This window comes from Phascolarctos cinereus, unplaced genomic scaffold (genome assembly GCF_003287225.1).
Source record: "Phascolarctos cinereus isolate Bilbo 61053 unplaced genomic scaffold, phaCin_HiC Scaffold_9;HRSCAF=440, whole genome shotgun sequence".
NCBI lineage: Eukaryota > Metazoa > Chordata > Mammalia > Diprotodontia > Phascolarctidae > Phascolarctos > Phascolarctos cinereus.
The window spans coordinates 1,076,966-1,096,463 of record NW_027556402.1 but is presented as its reverse complement, the minus strand read 5'-3'; the positions used below and the strand labels follow the sequence as shown (position 1 = coordinate 1,096,463).

The 19,498-nt window shown below is 47.7% G+C and overlaps 1 protein-coding gene across 1 annotated transcript in view; it reads left to right on the top strand.

Moving 5' to 3' along the window:
- The first annotated feature begins 693 nt into the window (after positions 1-693).
- SGCZ (sarcoglycan zeta) overlaps positions 694-19,498 on the top strand; it is a 541,542-nt gene continuing 522,737 nt past the window's right edge. Inside the window, exon 1 of the mRNA XM_078148100.1 lies at positions 694-1,709. The gene's annotated coding sequence lies outside the window, so the exon portion shown is untranslated. The remainder of the gene's footprint in view (positions 1,710-19,498) is intronic.

The following is a 19,498-nucleotide window of genomic DNA, read 5'->3' as shown; positions in this document are numbered from 1 at the left end:
TAATGTAGGAAAAAATTAGACTTAGGGGGAAAAAAAGTTGGTTGAAACCCCCCACAGCAACATGTTGTTCTTGGTGTAAAACTAGAAAAGCAATAGAAAAGCAATATGAGAATGCCGGACCAACGATCTCATGAGATTGGAGGGGAGGAGGCTAGGGGGCATCTCACTCACACTCACACACACACACACACACACACACACACACACTGTCTTTAGTCCAAATCGAATGCTGAGAAGGGCAGAGGGGTCGCTTAGGAGAATGCAGATGCCTAAAACACCTCTACACTAAAAAGGGGTCACTTCTTGGAGAGTCAAATCGCCCCCAGTGCCCCCTGCTGCCCTGAAGACAGGTGGCCTCATTTTACAGCCTTCCTTCACCGAACAGACAAGGCTTCCTGGAGGTGGGTGGGGAATCGAAGCAGTCAGCGCCACCTCGCCAACCCCCTGCCCCCATCCACAGAAGCAGCCGAACGACTACGTATGTGGCACCCCGCCCCCCACTGAAGGATGGACACACTGGGCCAGGGAGCCTCTTCCTCCCCACCCCCCCGCCTAGCAGAGCCAGAGGGGCAGCGAGAAGGAGGTCTCTGAGACCCAGCAGGCGCGTGTGCCGACAGAGGCCGTTGTAGCCTCTTGGCAGCTGCGGGCAGCAATCAGCTCCGGAGTGGGGGTGGGAATGAGGGGAGGTGGGCGGCCCCGGCCAGGGAGGAGAGGAGAGCCAAGCGCAGCTGAGCTCAGCCCATCTTCCGAGGGGGCGAGGGCCTGGCGGGCTGGCAGAGGGATAGAGAGGGAGGAGCCATTAGCTCTCTCTTCCTGCTGCTTCCCCTCCATCTCCCCTTTGCCCCCACCCATCAGCAGAGCCTGCCTCCCTCCCTGCCTCCCAGGGCCCGCCTCCTCTCCCCCGCCTCCCCACCTGAAGAGGACCTCGTTTTTCCTGCCCGGGGACGGACTGCCTGGCGGCCGCGGGCACTCGAAAGGTGCGGGGGCTGTGCCATCGCCTGGAGAACCGAAGCGGCAGCGGTCGGAGCTGGAGTGCTCAAACCGTGGCGGCTCGTGGGCCGGCGGGTCCTTGGAACCTACTCTCCGCCCCCATCCTCCTCTTCTTTCTCTGCTCGGACCCACCTGCCGGGCCTTTGCCGCATGGCGCTGTCCGGGGGAGCCGTGGCGCTGCCTCCTCCTCCTTTTTCTTCTCCTCCTCTTCCTCCTCCTCCTCTTCCTCCTCGGGATGCTGCAGTTCGCCGGGTGCGGGTCCTCGGCTGCTGGTAGCAGCGTCGGCAGCATCCGAGGCAACAGCACCCCGGGCAGCGGCGGTCTCCAGGCGACCGCGCGGCTTCCCAGGGTTGCTCCGGCTCGCTTCCCCTGAGCGAGGTGTCTCCAGGTGCTCGGGCGACTACACGGGCTGCGATCGCAGGCCACGTTAGCTAGAAGAAGGAGAAGCCTAGGGCAGTCCAAGGGCTCTCAGTGAATGGGTCCCAGGGCTTCGAAGCGCGTGGCGGCGACTCCGGCGGCCGGGGCGCCCTGAGCGCGGAGGATGTGCCCCGGCCAGGCGGCCGCGCCTGGGAGGAGGACGATCCTGAGTTCGGCTTGACGACTCAGACGGTAACTAGACTGGGTGCAACTTCCCGGCTCCGGCTCCGGCTCTGGCTCCTGCGCAGCCGGAGCCCCGCTCTATGGCCGCAGCGGGCGGCGTGGAACCCGCGGCGCCGCAGGTAGGTGAGCCTGGGGGTTCCCCCCCATCCCGCTCCTTTTTCTCTTCTCCTCCCCCCTCCGCTTCTTTTTGCCCCTTTCCCCCTTTTCTTTCTCGCCGCTGGGGCCGCAGAAGGCGCGCAGGGATTAGGGGTTCTTGGTTGGGGTGCACCGCCAGAGCGTGTGGTTGGACTCTTGTTTCGGGACACAGACGTGGGGCTGAGGCCGCGGTACTACCAGAGAAAGGAAGGACTCCTGGAAACCCTGGCCTCCCTGCCCTGAGCAAGCGGCGAACTTCGAGGTGGGTCTGGGGCGCAGGTAGTCAATGCCTTTGGCCGAGGTGGGGCGGGAAGCGGGAGGCTGGGTCCTTCTCCCCTTGTGCTGACTCCCGGCCAAAGTTCCCTCCGTGCTTACTGACCCGAGCCTGGGATGTGCGTTGTAGCAGTGGCGGGGCCAAGCATGGAGAGGGGCATCTTTCATCCTCTACCCGGGAGGTGGCTCGCCAAGCTGCCCTAGCCTGGAGCACCCGGGGCCCTCCGCTGCCTGGTATCGCCCAGTGGTACCCAGTGCCCGCTCCGTTTCAGGCAGCGGCGTTCTGTCCTAACCCTTTAATCTCCCCTTATGTTCAGCTTGGACCCCAGCCGGCTGCCCTGGGCTTGCCCCGTGGCGGGTTCCGAGGGCTCCAGATCCCTGAGCAGAGTTGGGGAGCAAGTATGTGTGTGTGTGTGGGGGGGGGTGTCTGTCCTGTCCTGGCCCTGAGCTCTTGACCCGTAGCGCCGTCCTGTGGGGGCCAGAGGAGCTACGTGCCTGAGTCCCAGTCCCCACCCCGGGTCTCCCACCTGCTGGAGGATGTGTGGGAGTGGAAGGGGGTATCAGACCTGGTGATACCCACTACCAACCATAACATGTTTCAGACACTCAGAATAGGCAGTCTCCGGCGAGATTGGGAAGGGTCTGGAGCCCACTGGGAGTCCTGCCTTTGGCTGGGGCCGGCTGTAAATTTCAAATCGTCCCCCACCGTTCCCATAAGGGTCTTCGGGGCTGGACGGGTGGAGGAGGCAGCTCCCTTCAAGGTGGCTTCACTCCAGAAAACATACTCTCACCCCCCACTTTCTCACCTAAGAGTCATGAGATTGGGAGTAGAGAGTGAGATACAGAGATACTGAGAGAGTTAGAGGCATAGAGTCAGTGAGGCCCAGGGCCAGAGACCCAGAAAAGGAGAGACAGACGCTGGTGGTGGGAGGGCAGGGGCTTCCCCAGGTGGTTGGCAGGCTCTGGGGTCCTTACAAGCAGGAACAGGAAGCTCAGAGGGCCGAAGAGAAAGTGTTTTTTTCAAAGGACTGGTCCCCTCTGACCTCCAATCTTCAAGTTATTCTATAAACTATAAAGAGATTCTGCAGTTGGGGTTGGAGGGGGCAAATGCTCTGCCCCTTCCTGCTGGGGGAGGTGAGGTGACCTTGAATAGGTCAGACTCTGGGCCAAGCTTGAATCAAGTCCAATCGCTGGCATCCTCCCTCTGCTGGATCCCACCTTCCCAGGTCTTGTCCCAAAGCCCCTGCTCCCACTCACCAGGGTGATAGCTGTGATACACTTCACTAGCTCTGGTGGAAGAGGAAGTGAGGAGACCTACTGTCTGTCTATGCCCAGACTATCTGTTGCTCTGTCCTGGGTGCCCTGGGGGACTTGGAAAAAGAAAGCTTTTCAGAATCAGCAGCCAGGACTGCCCTAGCTCGATGGCCATTTTTCTTGCCCCCTCCCCTTGTGTCCCCAAGCCTCCCAAGGGGGCTGGAGTTAATACCTTAGAAAAGGAGCCTGTTAGGAACATTTCTTTGGGTCTGGGGCTGGATCTGTTCCAATGACTAGTGGCAGAGTCAGGGCCATGGCAGTCAGTGACTGAGAATGAAAGGGAGCTCTATGAGATGCTTTTGGCTTTGAAAGCCAGAGGGGCTAGCCCAGGGGGAAATATCACCAAGAGAGGGCTCCAGCAGAGAATTGGCCAATGAGTTTAATCTAGGATATTCAGTCTGAGAAATAGATTCTTATGCCCATTTCTGTCCACTACCCCATGTGCTGCAGGATTGCACCAAATCTATGCTGCTCACCCAGTGGGGCCATTATTTGCAAAGACTAGCACATGTTCTGGAGCCCGCTGAATTGGGGAGACTGGGAAGAGAGCAGCATCAGTGGGGGATCCTATCACTCTTGCTTTGCTGTGGCCTTTGGGAATGGTTTCTAGGTAGGCTAGTACCTTCTGGTCTTTAGGGATTCTTTCTTCTCATCCCCTCCATACTGAACTCAGGGTATCAGGCTTCAGAATGAAACCAGAGAGATGGCTTATACCTCCTTCAAACTGGAGGAGCAGGTTAATTGAGTTTTCAGGACCCCCCTAGGCTCCATGCCCCTTACAGGCTCCATCTCCACAGTGATGTGTGCAGAGGGACGGGGAGGATATTGACAGGGCCTAGATTTTAGGTTGATTCTCAAGGCCTTTCCTGTTTAGAGTCCAACCTCTTCTTAGGCTGGACTGCCTCCTTAGCAGGATTGAACTCAGAAGAATGTATAATTTTATTTTAAATTTCATAAGCACCAAATAAAATGAGTATTTTTATATACACGGGGGAATAGAAGGAAGGGGTTGGAACAGTAAATCTATTATGCAGATCTTACTTTTCTTTTTAAGTATAGTATATAAAGACTTCTTGGATAACTTGTTAAATCCCAAAGGAAAAGGAAGGTCCCCTGGGACCCCATGGGCCCCAAGAAGAAAGTAGGAAGGAAAGAGCTATAGCATTTTGCTCTCCCTCCATGGGGTGACTTCTCTCCATTAGTGCCATCCCTCCAAAGCCAAGTGCATTATGATACAGAGTAGATTGGGGCCTGCATTTCACTGATGCAGGGATCTTGTAGATGATGCTGTGTACAGTTCATAGTCAGAGAGTTGCCTAGAGCTCCCACGGTGAAGTGACTTGTCCAGGGTCACCTAGAAGGATGTCAGAGGTAACCCACATGTCCCGGAAGCTCTGTCCATTGTGCCAGTAGATTGTTGGAAGCCCAGCATCGTTGGGGAAAAGCTCCCTCTTCTTTGGACCATGAGCATGCAGGGAATATTGACACTGCTCATGGGGCGGTTTGGCCTTGTGGTTTCCTTGTATCATCAAGGAGCCTGGAACCTGACTGGACTGGGCATCCAGACCCACCTGGGCACCATGGGCCAAGGATTCCTGCTAGCAGCTCCATTCAGGCAGGGGGAACTGAGACCTTTGCTCCTGACTGACTGATAGCAGGCAGGGACGCTTCCCGTTCTTGATCTGTACAGGTTCCTGAGGGAACCTTCTGAGAAGGAAGCCAGAGAGTGTGTGGGAGAAGCTTCTGTGACACTCTGCTTTACCTTTGATCTAGTCCATTCTCCAATACTTATGTGAACTGTCCTCTGGCTCCCCATCCTCTGCTCTGTAGTGGGTGTTACAATGAAGAGGCTTCTCCTTTCTTAAAATACTGGGACCTCTTCTGGGACCTGGCTGCCATGAAAGCCAGAGCTTTGGCCTTGGGAAAGATATCATGTTTCTTGAGTGATACACCCAGAGGCTAATTTTTGGGCAGCTGGCTTGGCTTGGAGAAAAAGGGGTGTGTGTGTGTGTGTGTGTGTGTGTACACATGTGTGTGTACACTCATGTCTATAAGTGATGGACACAATGATAGCTTTGGAAATCACAGCAACTCTGGGGGTGCACTTGGATGCCTGTTTTCCCAGGGTCACAGTATTCTTGTCACTCAGAGAAGGTGCCTTTCTGGAGTTAGTGTGTAGGAGGCACCGACCCTAGGAGACATCATTCTCTCACTTGTGTGGTAAAATGCAGATCATCAGGTTCATTTTGCTACAAAGTAATACTGATTTCAGAGAGTAGTGGTGCCTTCTTATATGAGTGCTTTGAAACCCAGAGGAGAATGCCGAGGGGAGGTACTGAAAAGCTGGGTGGGGTTGCTGTCCCCCAGGCCTCTGCTGATAGGCACCTGCTGTCTGGTTGACAGATGGCTGGTAATGGAACTGGGATGTCCCTATCATCACAGAATAGAAGGGGGCTGTTAGTACAATATCTTTGAATTATCTTTGTGAAATGAGCAAGGTTCCTTAATTCATTAAACTTGGTGGTTTATTTTTGTTTCATAACCACTGTAATGGTGCATCTTTGGGGTCTTTTGATGCTCTCTTAAACAGTGTTCTGTTTTTACCTTTCTAGATAGATTCATACTGAAAAGTAAGTTCCTCTGAGCAAGGGCCCTTAACCAGGGGCCTAGAAACCTTTTCCCTTTTTGAAACAGATAACTGTGTTTCAATGTAATTGGTTTCCTTTGTGATCCTGTATATTTTACTTTAAGCATGTACAGACAGTTGTAAGAAGGCAGCTACAGACCTTCCTTGTTTGCCAAAGGGGCCCCTTGTAGAAAAAAAAATTCAATAATTTTTGCTCTAGATCAAGAGAGATGAGGAGAAAACCTTTTCCAGACCATATAGTTAGGCCATTAAAACCCCAAAAGCTTTATCTATGGCCCCTAAAGGGATCCAGTCAGAAAGGCTGGGAAGTTTGAGTGAGGGCCGACTCTGTGACGCTGTGACCCTGCAGCAAGCTGGGCCAGAGCATGTCAGCCTGTGAGATGGGAGACCTGGAGCTTGGGGGAGGGGGGTGCATGGTTCTTTGCTCCCCTGAGTCACTCAGCTAAGGAGAACCAGGATTTCGACAAGAAGGCAGCGTTGGAAGGAGTCTCAGTGGGTGTCAAGTCTGTTTTTTTAAAAATTTGTATGTTAGTCATTCCACAGTGAAAAAAATTCTACTCTAGCAATTCTCCTATTTTTAGCCACTGCTTTCTTTATGCATTTCTTGGCTTTATAGGAGGAGAGGGATTTGCAAAGTCCCACTTGTGACTTTTACTGTGCTTTACTGGGTTGTAGCGCCCCCCTCTGGTCCCCTTCCACTTCTCAAATCCTCTCTGCAGTACTTTCCAGTTAGCCTGTCTTTGCTTGTGAGCCCAGAATCAGAAAATGCATCTGCTTCCTGGCTGTTGAAGCTAACACGGCAGCTAAACAATATTGGAGGGGAATTTGGAGGAGTCTGGATGTGCTTCTAGTCTGGCTGGCAGGAAGGCTGAAGGATGTCGGGGCTGGAAGATTCTGGGCTGACCCCCTTGGGGGACATTTTGCCCAGGAGAGTCACATTCCCATTTTTTAAAAAAACAGAAATCCTTCTTGGTCTAAGTAGCATGAACAAGATTGGATCTCAAGCTCTAGCAACCTCAGCACTCTCAAACCACTTGCTGCTTCCTTGCTGGTTTTCCCAGCTGATAACAGTAGGGTTGTTGTGGGGATCGCATGAGGTGGTGACATATTGCAAGTGCTTTACAAACCTTAAAAAATAAAAAAAAAATGCTAGCCCTACTTAGAATTCTCTGTTGTCTATCAGATGAGTTTCATGACCTGACCCCTTCCCACATTTTCCATCTTCTTAAGTTCTACCTTCCGCCCTCCATGCACACTGTAACATTTCAGCTGTTTCCTCGAACGCTGCTCCATTCGCCATCTCTGGGTCTTTGTGCTGACTATTCCTCGCGTCTGGAGGGCCTTCCTTACTCTTGTGGTCGGTTCTTCCATTCTCCATCCTCAAAGAGGACCAGTGATGTGGCATCACTTCCAGACTGATGTCTTGACTTGCGGGGGAGGCAGGGCTTCACAAAGTCAACAGCTTTGCTCTCCTCCAGAGTCAAAGAATCCCTGGTTTCTTCAAGACTCAACTCAAGCATTATCTTTTCCAAGAGGTCTTTGTCCATCCCCCTAGCTGTGAGTGCCATTCTCCGTAAGGTCACCTTCCCTCTACTCTCTATTCCTCTGGTATGTTCTGATTTAGATATTCATCTGCCTCCCCCATTAGAAGGTGAGCTCCTGGAGATGAGGGGCTTGGATTTTCCCTTTTATCTCCAGCACTCAGCACAGTGCCTGGCACATAGCAAGCACTTAATAATTCTTTGTTTATTAATTGTTTAATTAAAAGAAAAATTCACAAGGCAAATGCAGCCTGGCAAATGTAGCTCTAGAAGAGATTTTAATGTTGCTGTAATTCAAAGCTTTGCAAGCAACCCAATAGCTGCAGCATTTTAGAGGGTTTGTCTAAATAACATGGACTGAGATTCTCCTCCTGCTGTATTCCACCCAAGCTGAAATCTGATTCCGCCTGCCTCCTGATAGCAAGATACAGAGGACATGGAATGAGTGGCTTTCTCGATGATCAGTGCATTCTCCCTGCCATGTTTGGCTGGAACATCGTACTGTGGAAATATGTGGCTCCACCTATTGAAGCCAGGGCTTCCAAAGCCCATGGGGCCAGTGTTTCCAAAGCAGACTTTCTCACTGTCATTGGTGAAAAATCTGCAGGTTATGTAAATGATCTGGGAGTCCTTCAAGCTAAATGTATGAGTTTCAAGTGTGGTCTGCATTTGACACACTGGTTGAGATGTAGTAAGGACTAAAATAAATTCAGTTTACTTAGTCACCTTGTTTTCCCAGGCACAAACTTGTAACCCCCTCCCCTCAAACCTTACTATTGCCCAAAGCCCAGGAGAGGCACATTTCAAGATTACCATATATTCATGAATGTGACCAGTTGGTACAAGTAGGTTTTGTTTTATTTTTTGCTTTCAAAATAGGGCATTTTAACCCTGTCATCCCACCCATCCCCATCAACACAATTGTACAACAGTGTCTGAAAGTGTATGTAACATTCTGAACAGGCATTCCCCTCTTTTCTACCAAGAATGGTAGAAAGGCGAAAGAAGTTTCCTTATATGTCTATAGGGACCCAGGCTGACAATATGAATCTTACATTTGGCAGAGGACCCCATATACTGTATGAAAGGAAGAAAAAATTATGAATTATTTGAAAGATGCTAATTCTGAAGTTTTGCCGATTTATTATGGAAAGTGGGTTGGTTGGAGGTTAGTGAAATTACAAGATGGGGACCCCAATGGACCCTAGATATGGACCCTGCCATTAAAAAAATTATCTTTTGTTTTTTACCATACTACTGTCACGAAACCACCAATGTGAGTAGCTCTCAGAATTCCAGTTGGGAAGAGCTGACAATAATTGCTATGGTAACATCCATCAGCACATGGAAGATTTCATCTCTAGTCTTAGATATTCATCAGAACAGTCACTCCTCAGTGTGCTGGAGTTTATAAGCGGTTGGAATCCAGAAGCAGCAGGATATGGAGCTACAACGAAGAGTGAGTAATCGAGGGAGACTGTGGGTTGTTTTGAGTGAAGCAAGAAGGAGCTATGAGTCATGGGTTTTAGGGCTAGCTTTCTCATCACCTTGCTAGGTGGCCTTGGGATAGTCATTTATACTTCTTGAAACCTGTTTAATCATAGCCTCAGACACTCCCTAGCTGTGGTGACCCTGGACAAGTCACTTAATCTTTGGTTTCCTTGTTTATAAAATAGGGATAATAATATCACCCACCTCTCAGGGTTGTTGTAAGGATTGAATGAGATAACCATTGCAAAGTGTTTTGCAAATATTAAAGTGTCTTACAAATGTTAACTGTTTAATCATCTATAAAATAAGCTCAAAATAGTAGGACAATCTTCCCTTACATTGAGCTAAATCTTCCTCTTCCTAGTCGTGATTTTCCCCTCTGGGATCCCCCAGAACAAGTCTCATTTTCTTTCCAAATGTCCAGCCTTTATCCTCCCTCTCCATCTCCACCCTGCCATCTTGATTGCTTTCATCAGATCAGATTTAGAGTTGGAGGGGATGTTAGAACTCATTGGGGCCAACAACACCGTTGTTCAACAAATGAGAAGCTGAGACTCAATGAGGTTGAGGGAGCTGCCCAGGGCCCTATGAGTTGTGCTTATATGAGATAGCAAAGTAGCAGCTCAAACCCTGATTCTCCCACCTCCTGTACAGAGCTTTCTTCACTGGACCATGTAGTCATTTGGACATTATCCAGCCTGTCAGTTTCAAAGGGGCACTCAGAATGGAAAACAATATTCCAGATATCCTCTGACAAAGGGAATGGTTCTGTTACCATGCCAGAGGATCATGGGATCTATTTATTCTGTCTCTCTGTCTATCTATCTATCTTCAGAGTACTTTATTATTCATTGCAACCACCTTATTTAATGGATACAGATATAAGGACCCAAATAAAGGAAGTGACTTACCCAAGGTCACAGAGATAGTGACACACCTCTTCTTAGGACTATAGAAACAACACATTTATGAATACAAGATGACTTAGCCATATGACGCACTGAGCATGGTGAGAGGACCTGAGGGTCTGGAGTGGGGGTGGGGAACCTGCAGCCTCAAGGCCACATGTGGCCCTCTAGGTCCTCAAGTGAGGCCCTTTGATGGAATCCAGTTTGGCCTTGAGGACTCAAAGCTGCAGGTCCACCACCTCTGGGGTGTGGAGCTTGGAGAACGGAAGGCTTTGGAGGTGGGGAATGCTGACCGACTTCAACGATTTGATTTGATGGGAGATTGGAAATATTCTTCTCGGCCTCAGAAGGGAAGCAGGAGCAATGGGGGGGATGTTGTGAAGGTTCAAGGTAAAGAAACATTTACTAATAATGTGCGCTGACCAAAAATGAAGTGGCCTGAGTCAGGAGGAAGCAGCTGCCCCTCTCTTGAAGTCCTGGTTGGTGTGGATGCTGAAAAATAGACACGGATTCGATCGAGGTAGCTGTGGGTCAATGGACAGAGCTCTAGGCCTGGAGTCAGGAAAACCCGGGGTCAAATGGAGCCTCACTTACTTACTAATTATGTGCCCCGGGCCAGCTACTCAACCTCCACCTGCCTCAGTTTCGACATCTATACAGCACTTCCTGTGTGCCAGGCACTGGGCTAAGATCTTTACAAATATGATCTCAATTAGATCCTCACAACAATCCTGAGATACAGGCGCTATTATCATCCCCACTTTATAGTTGAGGAAACTGAGTAAACAGAAGTTAAATAACTAGGCCAAGGTCACACAGCTAGTAGGTGTCTGAGTCCAGATTTCCTGACTCTAGGCTCAGTGCTCTGTCTACTGCAGCACCCAGCTAACAGTAGTCCTTTTCTCTCAGGTTTATTGCGAGGGTAAAGTGAGATAATATTTATAAAGAACTTTGCAAACCTTAAAGTGCCAGATACATATGAGCTGCTGTTATTATTGGTATCATTATTATCATAGGTCCTTTCCAACCTGAAGTGGCTCTGATTGTTTTGTTGTGAAGTGCAGAGATCGCATCTGTCTGTGGCAGGCTCAGGTGGTTGACCAGCCAGCCAGTCCTTCCACAAAAAGGCTGAAACTTCCCAGGCCATATCTGAAGCACTTCTAGGCTCCTTCATGCCATGCATCCCAAATTTGGTTGGGAAACCTCAATTAATCAGCTCCACTGCAGAGTACCTAAATTAGGTTTGCAATCTAATTATATATAAATGGATTATTTGCAGCGGACTTTATCTCATTTGGGAATAGTATACCTTGTCAATCTAAGGAAAGGAAAAAGCACCACCAGCAGCCAGGTATAGAATAGAGTCTTCTCATTGGCCACCGCAGCATTCATGGGCCTCATCTGCCTCTAGCCCAGCCAGTAAGGATACGGGTGTCTTTGTTGTTCTGCTGATTCTTGTGTTCTTTTTCATAGACCCTGCTTCCTGAAGAGAAAGCATTGTCTGGCTGAGATTTGAGTTCCTCATTGCCCCAGTCTTTGATTTTTTTTTTTTTAAGGCTAGAACTTGTGACATCCACTGCCAGTGGTGTTACCAACCAAATTATTGGTGAATAATCATGAGATGTGATGATCAAGACAGGGCCCTGCTTTGGAAAAGGGAATGAATATATTAGAAATGACTCCCAAAAATCCATGTTCTACCTGGTTTTTGTTTTTGAGACTTTGACATTCCCTCTCCAGCCCAATTATTGAGGATTTAAAAAATGTGAAGGAAGTGATTAGTTACATTCTAAAATAAAATGGTCTCTTTCCTTTAAAAATCAACTTGTCAAAACTTTTCAGGGAATCCTGTTTTTCCTCCACATTACAGTCAATGGAAATGCCTATGAATATTTTATAAACATCTTGATCTTTATAACTCTTCTTTCATGTGTAAGGATTTCTGTGGTTTAGGGAGGCCAAGCAAGTCGTGCTCTTGATGATGCCTGTGTGTCAGTCACTCCAAGGATCCCCAGTGGGGTGGCATGTGGGATCTGTCTCCCACCAAGTAGAGTCATGAAGCCAATTGTGTCAGAGGACACCAAGTCCCAGCCTGGCTTTTTATTCCCTTCTCCAGCAGAAACTCACTGGGTTTTCTAAAGCATTTGGTCTCATGCAGGTGTTTTTCTCGACTGAAGCATAGGTGTTATCAATAGGCATTGCCTATAGCTAATCCTTTGGATTTCTCCCTCCTCTTTCATGTGTTTCTCTCTGGTGATGCCATTGCTTTGGGCAAAGCTAATTGAGTTCATCATAATTAGCATCTCCTTGAATGTTTTCAAACAACATTTGTTAAAGGCCAGTTTTCTGATCAGAGAACCTGTCATCATTTCCTTGCAGGAATCCTTGGCTCTACCTTCTCTCTCATTGCAGCTTGAAGGACACAACATAAGTTTTGAAAGGAAGCAGCATTTTTAATATTGATAATGGGACTGTAGACTTGGGGCTGAAAGGAACACTAGAAGCTCCATTTGACAGATGAGAAAGCTGAGACCCAGAGAACTAAAGTGGTTTGCACTAGGTTATACAGCAAGAGAATTGAAAACTTTCAACAAAGTCTCCCCCAATTCCCTCCCCCCAAAAAAAGAAAACCAAACCAACCAAATTAGTTGGCTTACCCTGCACTAGCCTGATCTTTGATTTGAGTGCCCTGGTCTTAACTTTTCCACTCTAAGACTTGTAAGTCATTGCCCTTGGCTGTGCAATTACTAAGTATATGTAGTTAATTAGCTTTTAAAACTCTTGGCCAGGTTATATTTTATATTTTAATTTTTGATCCATACTGAAATTCTGAGTTAACATTATTCCAGAGTCTAAATAATCTGTATTTATTATACCTCATATTGAATACAAGATATTAAAGTTTAGACCATAGCTTTCTTTCAAGAGTCAAAAGAGAATCTGTAAACAATATTGGGGGTGCCTTTGCACCTAAAAGGCAGCTACTCTCTCCAGTTTCCTCCCTGGGAGGCCCAAAAGACAAAGGTACCTCAGGAGGACTGCACTCTGGATGGTCCTTACCCAACAGCTAGCTGGTTCTTGATTTGGAAACCAAAGACCACAATTCAAATTCCAGCTCTGATGTTTATTAGCTTTGAGACCTTGGGTACGAACCTCTCAGAGGCTCAATTTCCTTATCTGTAGAATGAAGGCGTTAGATTAGTCAGGGGTGGGGAACCTGAAACCTTGAGACCACGTGTAACTTTCTAGGTCCTCGGGTGCGGCCTTCTGACTGGGTCCAAGTTTTAAAGAACAAATCCTTTTATGGAGGGGAATTTGTTGTGTGAAGCTTGGATTCAGTCAAAGGGCAGCTCTGAAGGACCTAGATCGAGGCCCCAGGTTCTCTGCCTCTGGACTAGATAGGTGCCTTTCAGCTCTAAATCTGTGACCCTCTCCTCAAATCCTTGTGTTCTGGTCCAGTCTCATTTGGTACCAAGTCGCTCTGAGGATGGCTTCTGGTGCTCGGTGCCGCTCATCTCTTCTAGAAGTACTTTGTCCAACTCTTGCATTTCACTAGGAGGGAGAAGGAGTTCCTGGAGAAATCCATTTCTGCCTTGGTTTAAGCACAAGGGCTTAGGATCTCCCATGTATGAACTAGTCTCCTAGGAGACCAGTGATAACTAATTCAAGGCTAGATCCAAACTCCCCCCAGACTGAAGCCCAAGAGCTCCTGGCTGCAGGGAAGATTCACTGCTTCAGAGTCCAAGAATTGGGGGGGAGGGGGGCTACAGGTACACGCCAACACACCCAGAGGCTTCTCTTCTTCAGTGACTCATCTCTCCCCTGTCCTGGGGCCATTAACGTAGCTCGAATGGCTACGGATGGTGCCAATTAGTTCACTGCCTATTGGAGGAGAAGTGCCTGGAGAGGCAGTGTGGTACAGTAGGTAGAGTGCTGGGCCTGGAGGCTGAAGGCCTGCTTTTGACTTAGGCCTCAGACTGAATGGCCCTAGGAATGTCATTCTGCCTCTGTGGGCCTCAGCTGACTCATCTATAGAAGGAAGGAGTCGGACTTAATGACATCTGAGGCTTTGTTTGGCTCTGGTTCTGTGATTCTGTGATGTGGAAACTTGACTTGGAGAAGCAGTTCTGAGCCTCATTGCTGGGGGCCAGGTGGGCCAGGGATGATGCTGTCACTGTTACCCTGCTAGGTTCCAAATGCTACAAATTCAGAGCAGATATTGTATTCTTTGGCTCTTATTTGAACATAAGATCTCAGAGTTTTTCTCACTTTATCTGGAAATCCTGTACAAGCGCCCCTCCCCCCTCCCCCACACACTCTTCATCACGCCTGAGCCATGGTGCTGTTGCCTCCAGTGAGGGGTTGTCCCCTGTGCTGAAGGCCTTGTCTATAGTCTTCCCCCATAAACCTGTTCCATAGGAACAGGTGTTTTGTTTATTAGCTTGTGGAGATTATTCTAAACCGCACCGCTCTCTTTCCTGAGTAGTGCAGTGGTAATCCAGAAATCAGCTATGGGCCATTTCCAAGCAAATTCTGAAGTCAAGTGGGCCTGCAGAGACTGAAACAAATATTTTCTGTCACATTGTCTCACAGTTTCCATGAATCTTCACATAGATAAAATTATCAGATGTTCCATCGCTCCCTTCCTCCTCCCCCTGTCCCTCTGTTATTTTCTCCCTTCCTCCCTCCCTCTCTCTATTTTTCCCTCCCTTCCTCTACATCTCTCCCTCCCTTCACTCTCCCTTCTTTCAAATCCCCGTCCCTCTGTTCCTCTCTGCCTCCCTCTCCCTCTCTTTCTTATTCTATCCCTCCTTCCCTCCACTATCCCTCTTTCCCTTCCTCCTCCTCTCTTTTTTCCTCCCTTCTTTTCCTCTCTCCCTCTCTCTTTTTCTTCCTCTCCTCCCACCCCTTCCATCTTTCTCTCCTTCTCTCCCTCTCCTTCTCTTTTTCCCTCTCCCTCCCTTTCTTATTTCCTATTTTGTTTCACTCAGTGCTCTTTTCAGTGTTGCTCTTGCTGCTTTCCTTTCTTGCTGAACTCACGAGGCCCGAGCCAATATGGGACTGGGAAGTGATCTATGTCTGGCATGCAGACTGAATTTATTCACTATTAATTTAGATGAGATGGAGAATATTCATTGCTCGCGTACAGATCTCACTCACTAAGCCTCCCAAGACCACTTGTTCTATCACGTAATAAAATCATGGAGAAGTCAATGTTGCTGGATTGAAGAGTATGAGGAGAGGAGGAAGGTGTCAAAAGGCTGGAAAGGCAGGAATCAGACATGTTCCTATGTGAACCCAGAGGTAATAGGGAAACCATTGGAGCTTATGAAGTAGGGGGACACAGGGTCAGACCTGCTCTTTAGGAAGATCTCATTGGCTGCTGAGGAGAGGATGGATTGGAGGGAAGGGAGATGATTTAACAATCATGTGACAAGTTCTTTGCAAACTTGATGAGTGGCCGTATGCAGTCTCAGGACTTGCTCCATCAGGTCTGTGTTTGGATGGTCAGCACATTGCTTTCAAAATCCTTCCCCTCTGCACAGCTTGTCTCATTTTGGACCAGAAGCTGGGGCTTCTCTCTTCCTCTGATGTCTATCACACCCAGGGTAGATGATAGCACAGCTGTTATGGACAGCATCAGCTTGGGGGTGTAGACACTTTCCTGTTGGAAGTCTACAAAGGTCAAAGTAGGCTGGCATTATACTTATAAACCTCAGAAATTTTCCCACAGCCTCGAAAGAAATCATGTTGCAGGGCAACCCCCCCCCTCCCCCAAGGAGAATCAGGAAAACACGGTGAACACCATGAACATCCATAGGAATGCTTTGGGAGGTGATGGTGATGCTGATGGAAAGGTCATGTCTCCATGGTCCTGAACAGTTAATAAAATGGTGTTTTATTAAGAGCCCTGGAGATTGTCGAGGGCTAGTTTTATTGCCCACATTTCCTTGATGGAGAAAATGAGCCAGAGGGAGGTTATATGACTTGCCTGTCATTGCACAAACAAGGTCAGAGCCTGTATACAAACCCAGTACCCTGACTCCAGAACAGCTAGGTGACATGGAGAGGCAGGAAGACCTGAGTTCAAATCCAGCCTTAGACGCTTACTAGTTGTGACCCTATTTACCTCAGTTTCCTCATCTGTAAAATGAGCTGGAGAAAGAAATGGCAAACCACTCTAGTATCTTTGTCAAGAAAACCCCAAATGGGGTTATGGAGAGTCAGACAGAACTGAAATGACTGAACAACCCTGGCTCTCCAAGGCCAACCTTCTTTTTTACTGCTCTATGCTTTGTACTGTGAGGTATGGCGATTTCATCTTTACTCTGATGACCGTGAAGGAAGTAGGGGTTGTTCTTCCTGGAACTACAACATGATGGCTTTGAACACAGGTGCCTCCCTCATGTAACTGGGTCTTCTGACCTAGCCCTGCTCACAGACAAAGAAGCTGATGGTGGCAACTTCTCTTGTTTCTCTCCCACAGTGTCTCCCCTGGAATGCCATAATTTAATGGTAAATAGGACAATTTTGAAATTAAGTTAAAAAAAAAGTTTGAATGGGCCTGCACCTCTAATTCAGCATGCAAATAAGCAGGTAGGAAGAATGTCAGCTTTAATGGTGCCTTTCAAGTTTTTATTTTTAATTTTCTGTGCTCTTTCAAGACACTCTTTGTTCAATGATGCTGCTCTGTTTATCTCTTTAAAAGAAAGCCTTGCCCCACCACTGACTCCCACTGGGATGTCATAAGTTTCTGGAGTGATCTCTCCCAGGTTTTAAAAGCCATTCTCAAAGGTGCTTAGAGAAGTCCCACCAACCCACTTAGCAATAGGGTTTTTTTCATCCGGTGCTTTGGGTAGTAGTGATAGTTCAGAGGGCAGTTGGACAATGGGCATAGTAGTGCCAGGAGCGAGAATTGTCTCTGCCTTAGAGAACTCAGGAAGAGCCCCTGTGGAAGTTGGGGGACACTGGGTGCTGCAGTGATGAAAGCCTGGGGATACTACCCCATGCTGGTGTCCCCAGGCTGGATGAGGGAGCAGGCTGCAGGGCACAGGCTGCAGAGAGCCCAGGAAGGATGAGATCTCTCACAGAAGAGGGAATTGAAACTGAGTCTTGAGAGAATCCAGGATGGCCAGTCATGGAGGCAAGGAAAGGGAGCATTCCAGGCATGAGGGACCCAGAACACCGTGATACAGACCTAGTAGTGGCATTCAAATCATTTTAAATATAGGAAAATGGTTTTTCTGCCCACTACATTTTTCAAGCTATGTGATGTGTGATTCCTGAAATGGAAAAGATTTATAATTTGTGTGAAAGAGCTTCAGCTAGTCGTGGGACCTGGTCTTGGTTCCCCTCCTCAGGCCTTTCCTAGCTGTATCACCCTGGGAAAGTCATTTAACACTGAGTGTGTAAAACGGCAATCACAGTCCTAGTTGCCCCTCCCTCTTAGAAGAGTTGTGACTGATTTTCTAGGGCTTATTCCTTCTTTCTACTTTCAATTCAAGGGTTTATCTGATACTTGTCATTTGTGATAAATGGGGATGAGTCTTCCAATTGGTGAGGGGCTTCTGGAGGTCCCTTCCTGAAGCTGCAGGGACCAAATGGATCTGCCATGAGATCCTTTACATGCTCATCTGTATGCCTTTCTCCCATTTTTGGTAACTGACGTACTGGTCGACAAGAACAGTTTGGGGATAAAGGGGTTAGCCTGGGAACTTTGGCACCCCCACTACTGTGGTTCTGAGTCTGAAAGGTATTTGTGCAATGTCATCCACCTGGGTGTGTAATGGAACTCACCTATGATTCATCAGATAATACACAGCAAGCAGCTATAGGGACTGGGCCAGCTCCCTGGCTAATGCTGGTAGCAAATGCCACCCTGGGATAGCAAAGCTTACTGATAGACAACAGGGTGGTATATCCTCTGGGTATGAAGGCAGTGGGTTCCCTATAAGGCATACCACATCATTTTCCTAATGCTAGGGACTCAAGCCTCCCATGTTTGTCTCTTGGGCTCTCTGTGCCCACTTCATCTCCAGACACTGGGCTTTTGTATCAGCTGTCCCCTTGTCTGGAATGCTTTCTCTAACTCCCTTCCCTGCCTCCTGGCCTCTGTGGCTTCCTTCAAGATCCAGCTCAAAACCTACCTATTGCTGGAGGGTTAACTGGAACCCCCAGTTACTCCTTCAGAAACTGTCTCTCTCCTTCAAAGAATTTTTTTTTTTACTTTTCAGTTTAGTTTACAAACATTCATGAGTCTCCCCTACCTTTAAAATAAAAATAAAAGCCTTATCTATGCCTTTTGTTCTTATATCAGCTTTTTCTTTTGGAGGGGGAGTGAGGGGACTTCTGAACAGATCCTCTGTTCTCTTTCCATATTGGACTTTTCCTAGTAATAAAAAGCAATTAAATTTAAAAAACCCACTCAATATAGTGACCATACCTGGCAAGGTATACACCATTCTGGCCCATTATTCCCCCCACCTGTCTGCCATGAGAAGGGAGAGAGGGTTCATGATCTGGTCTTTGTGCCCTACCCTCTTGGATTACCTTCTATTCTACTCTGTCTATATCTTACATATACACAACTCTACGTAGTTGCTTGCATTTGTCTTTCCCATTTGATTGTGAGGTTTTTGAGGGCAGGAGCTGTTTTTGTCCTTTTGGGGGTGGGGTTATCCCCAGCACAGTGCCTGGCAAGTTGGAAGCATTTATTACAGGCTTGTTGACAGACAAACCATCTTAGTACCTCCTTCAACTGTCCTCTGGGAGGAGCCAGCTGGGACTACCCACAGGCTGTTCCCACCCTGTTCCCAGAACTCCCTCCATGCTGGCCTGACCTAAATGATACTCAGTGGGGAATTGAAAGAGATTTGGAGGAGATTAAGTCATTTTAGCAAAACCTCAGAACAGAAGAGAAATCTTCAAGCACACTCATCAGCACAATGGAAGGCTGGCTTTTCCCCATTTCATTCTTGCAGCATCACAGGTTTTAGTTTTGGCAGAAAATCTGCTGAAAATTACCATCATACAAAATCTAAGTTTTCTTTGAGGTTGAATATGTTGCTAAATATGCAATTAAAGTGTTTTTAGAAACTGTTCTGAAACCATATTTCTCCTTCAAAGAATTTTTTTTTTACTTTTCAGTTTAGTTTACAAACATTCATGAGTCTCCCCCACCTTTAAAATAAAAACAGAAGCTTTATCTATGCCTGTTGTTCTTATATCAGCTTTTTCTTTTGGAGGGGGAGTGAGGGGACTTCTGAACAGATCCTCTGTTCTCTCTCCATATTGGATTTTTCCTAATAACAAAAAGCAATGAAACTTAAAAAGCCCACTCAATATAGTGGCCATACCTGGCAAGGTACACACCATTCTGCCCTATTATTCCCCCCACCTGTCTGCCATGAGAAGGGAGAGAGGGTTCATGATCTGGTCTCTAGGACATTTACTCAGAGGTCAGCTTCCTTTCATTACATTGTTATAAACACATTGTTACAGACTTTACTTGCAGATTTTCTTGGGTTTTTATAAATTCCTCACACTTGTCATCTTTGACTGTACAATAGTATTCTATTACATTTATATGCCACAATTTC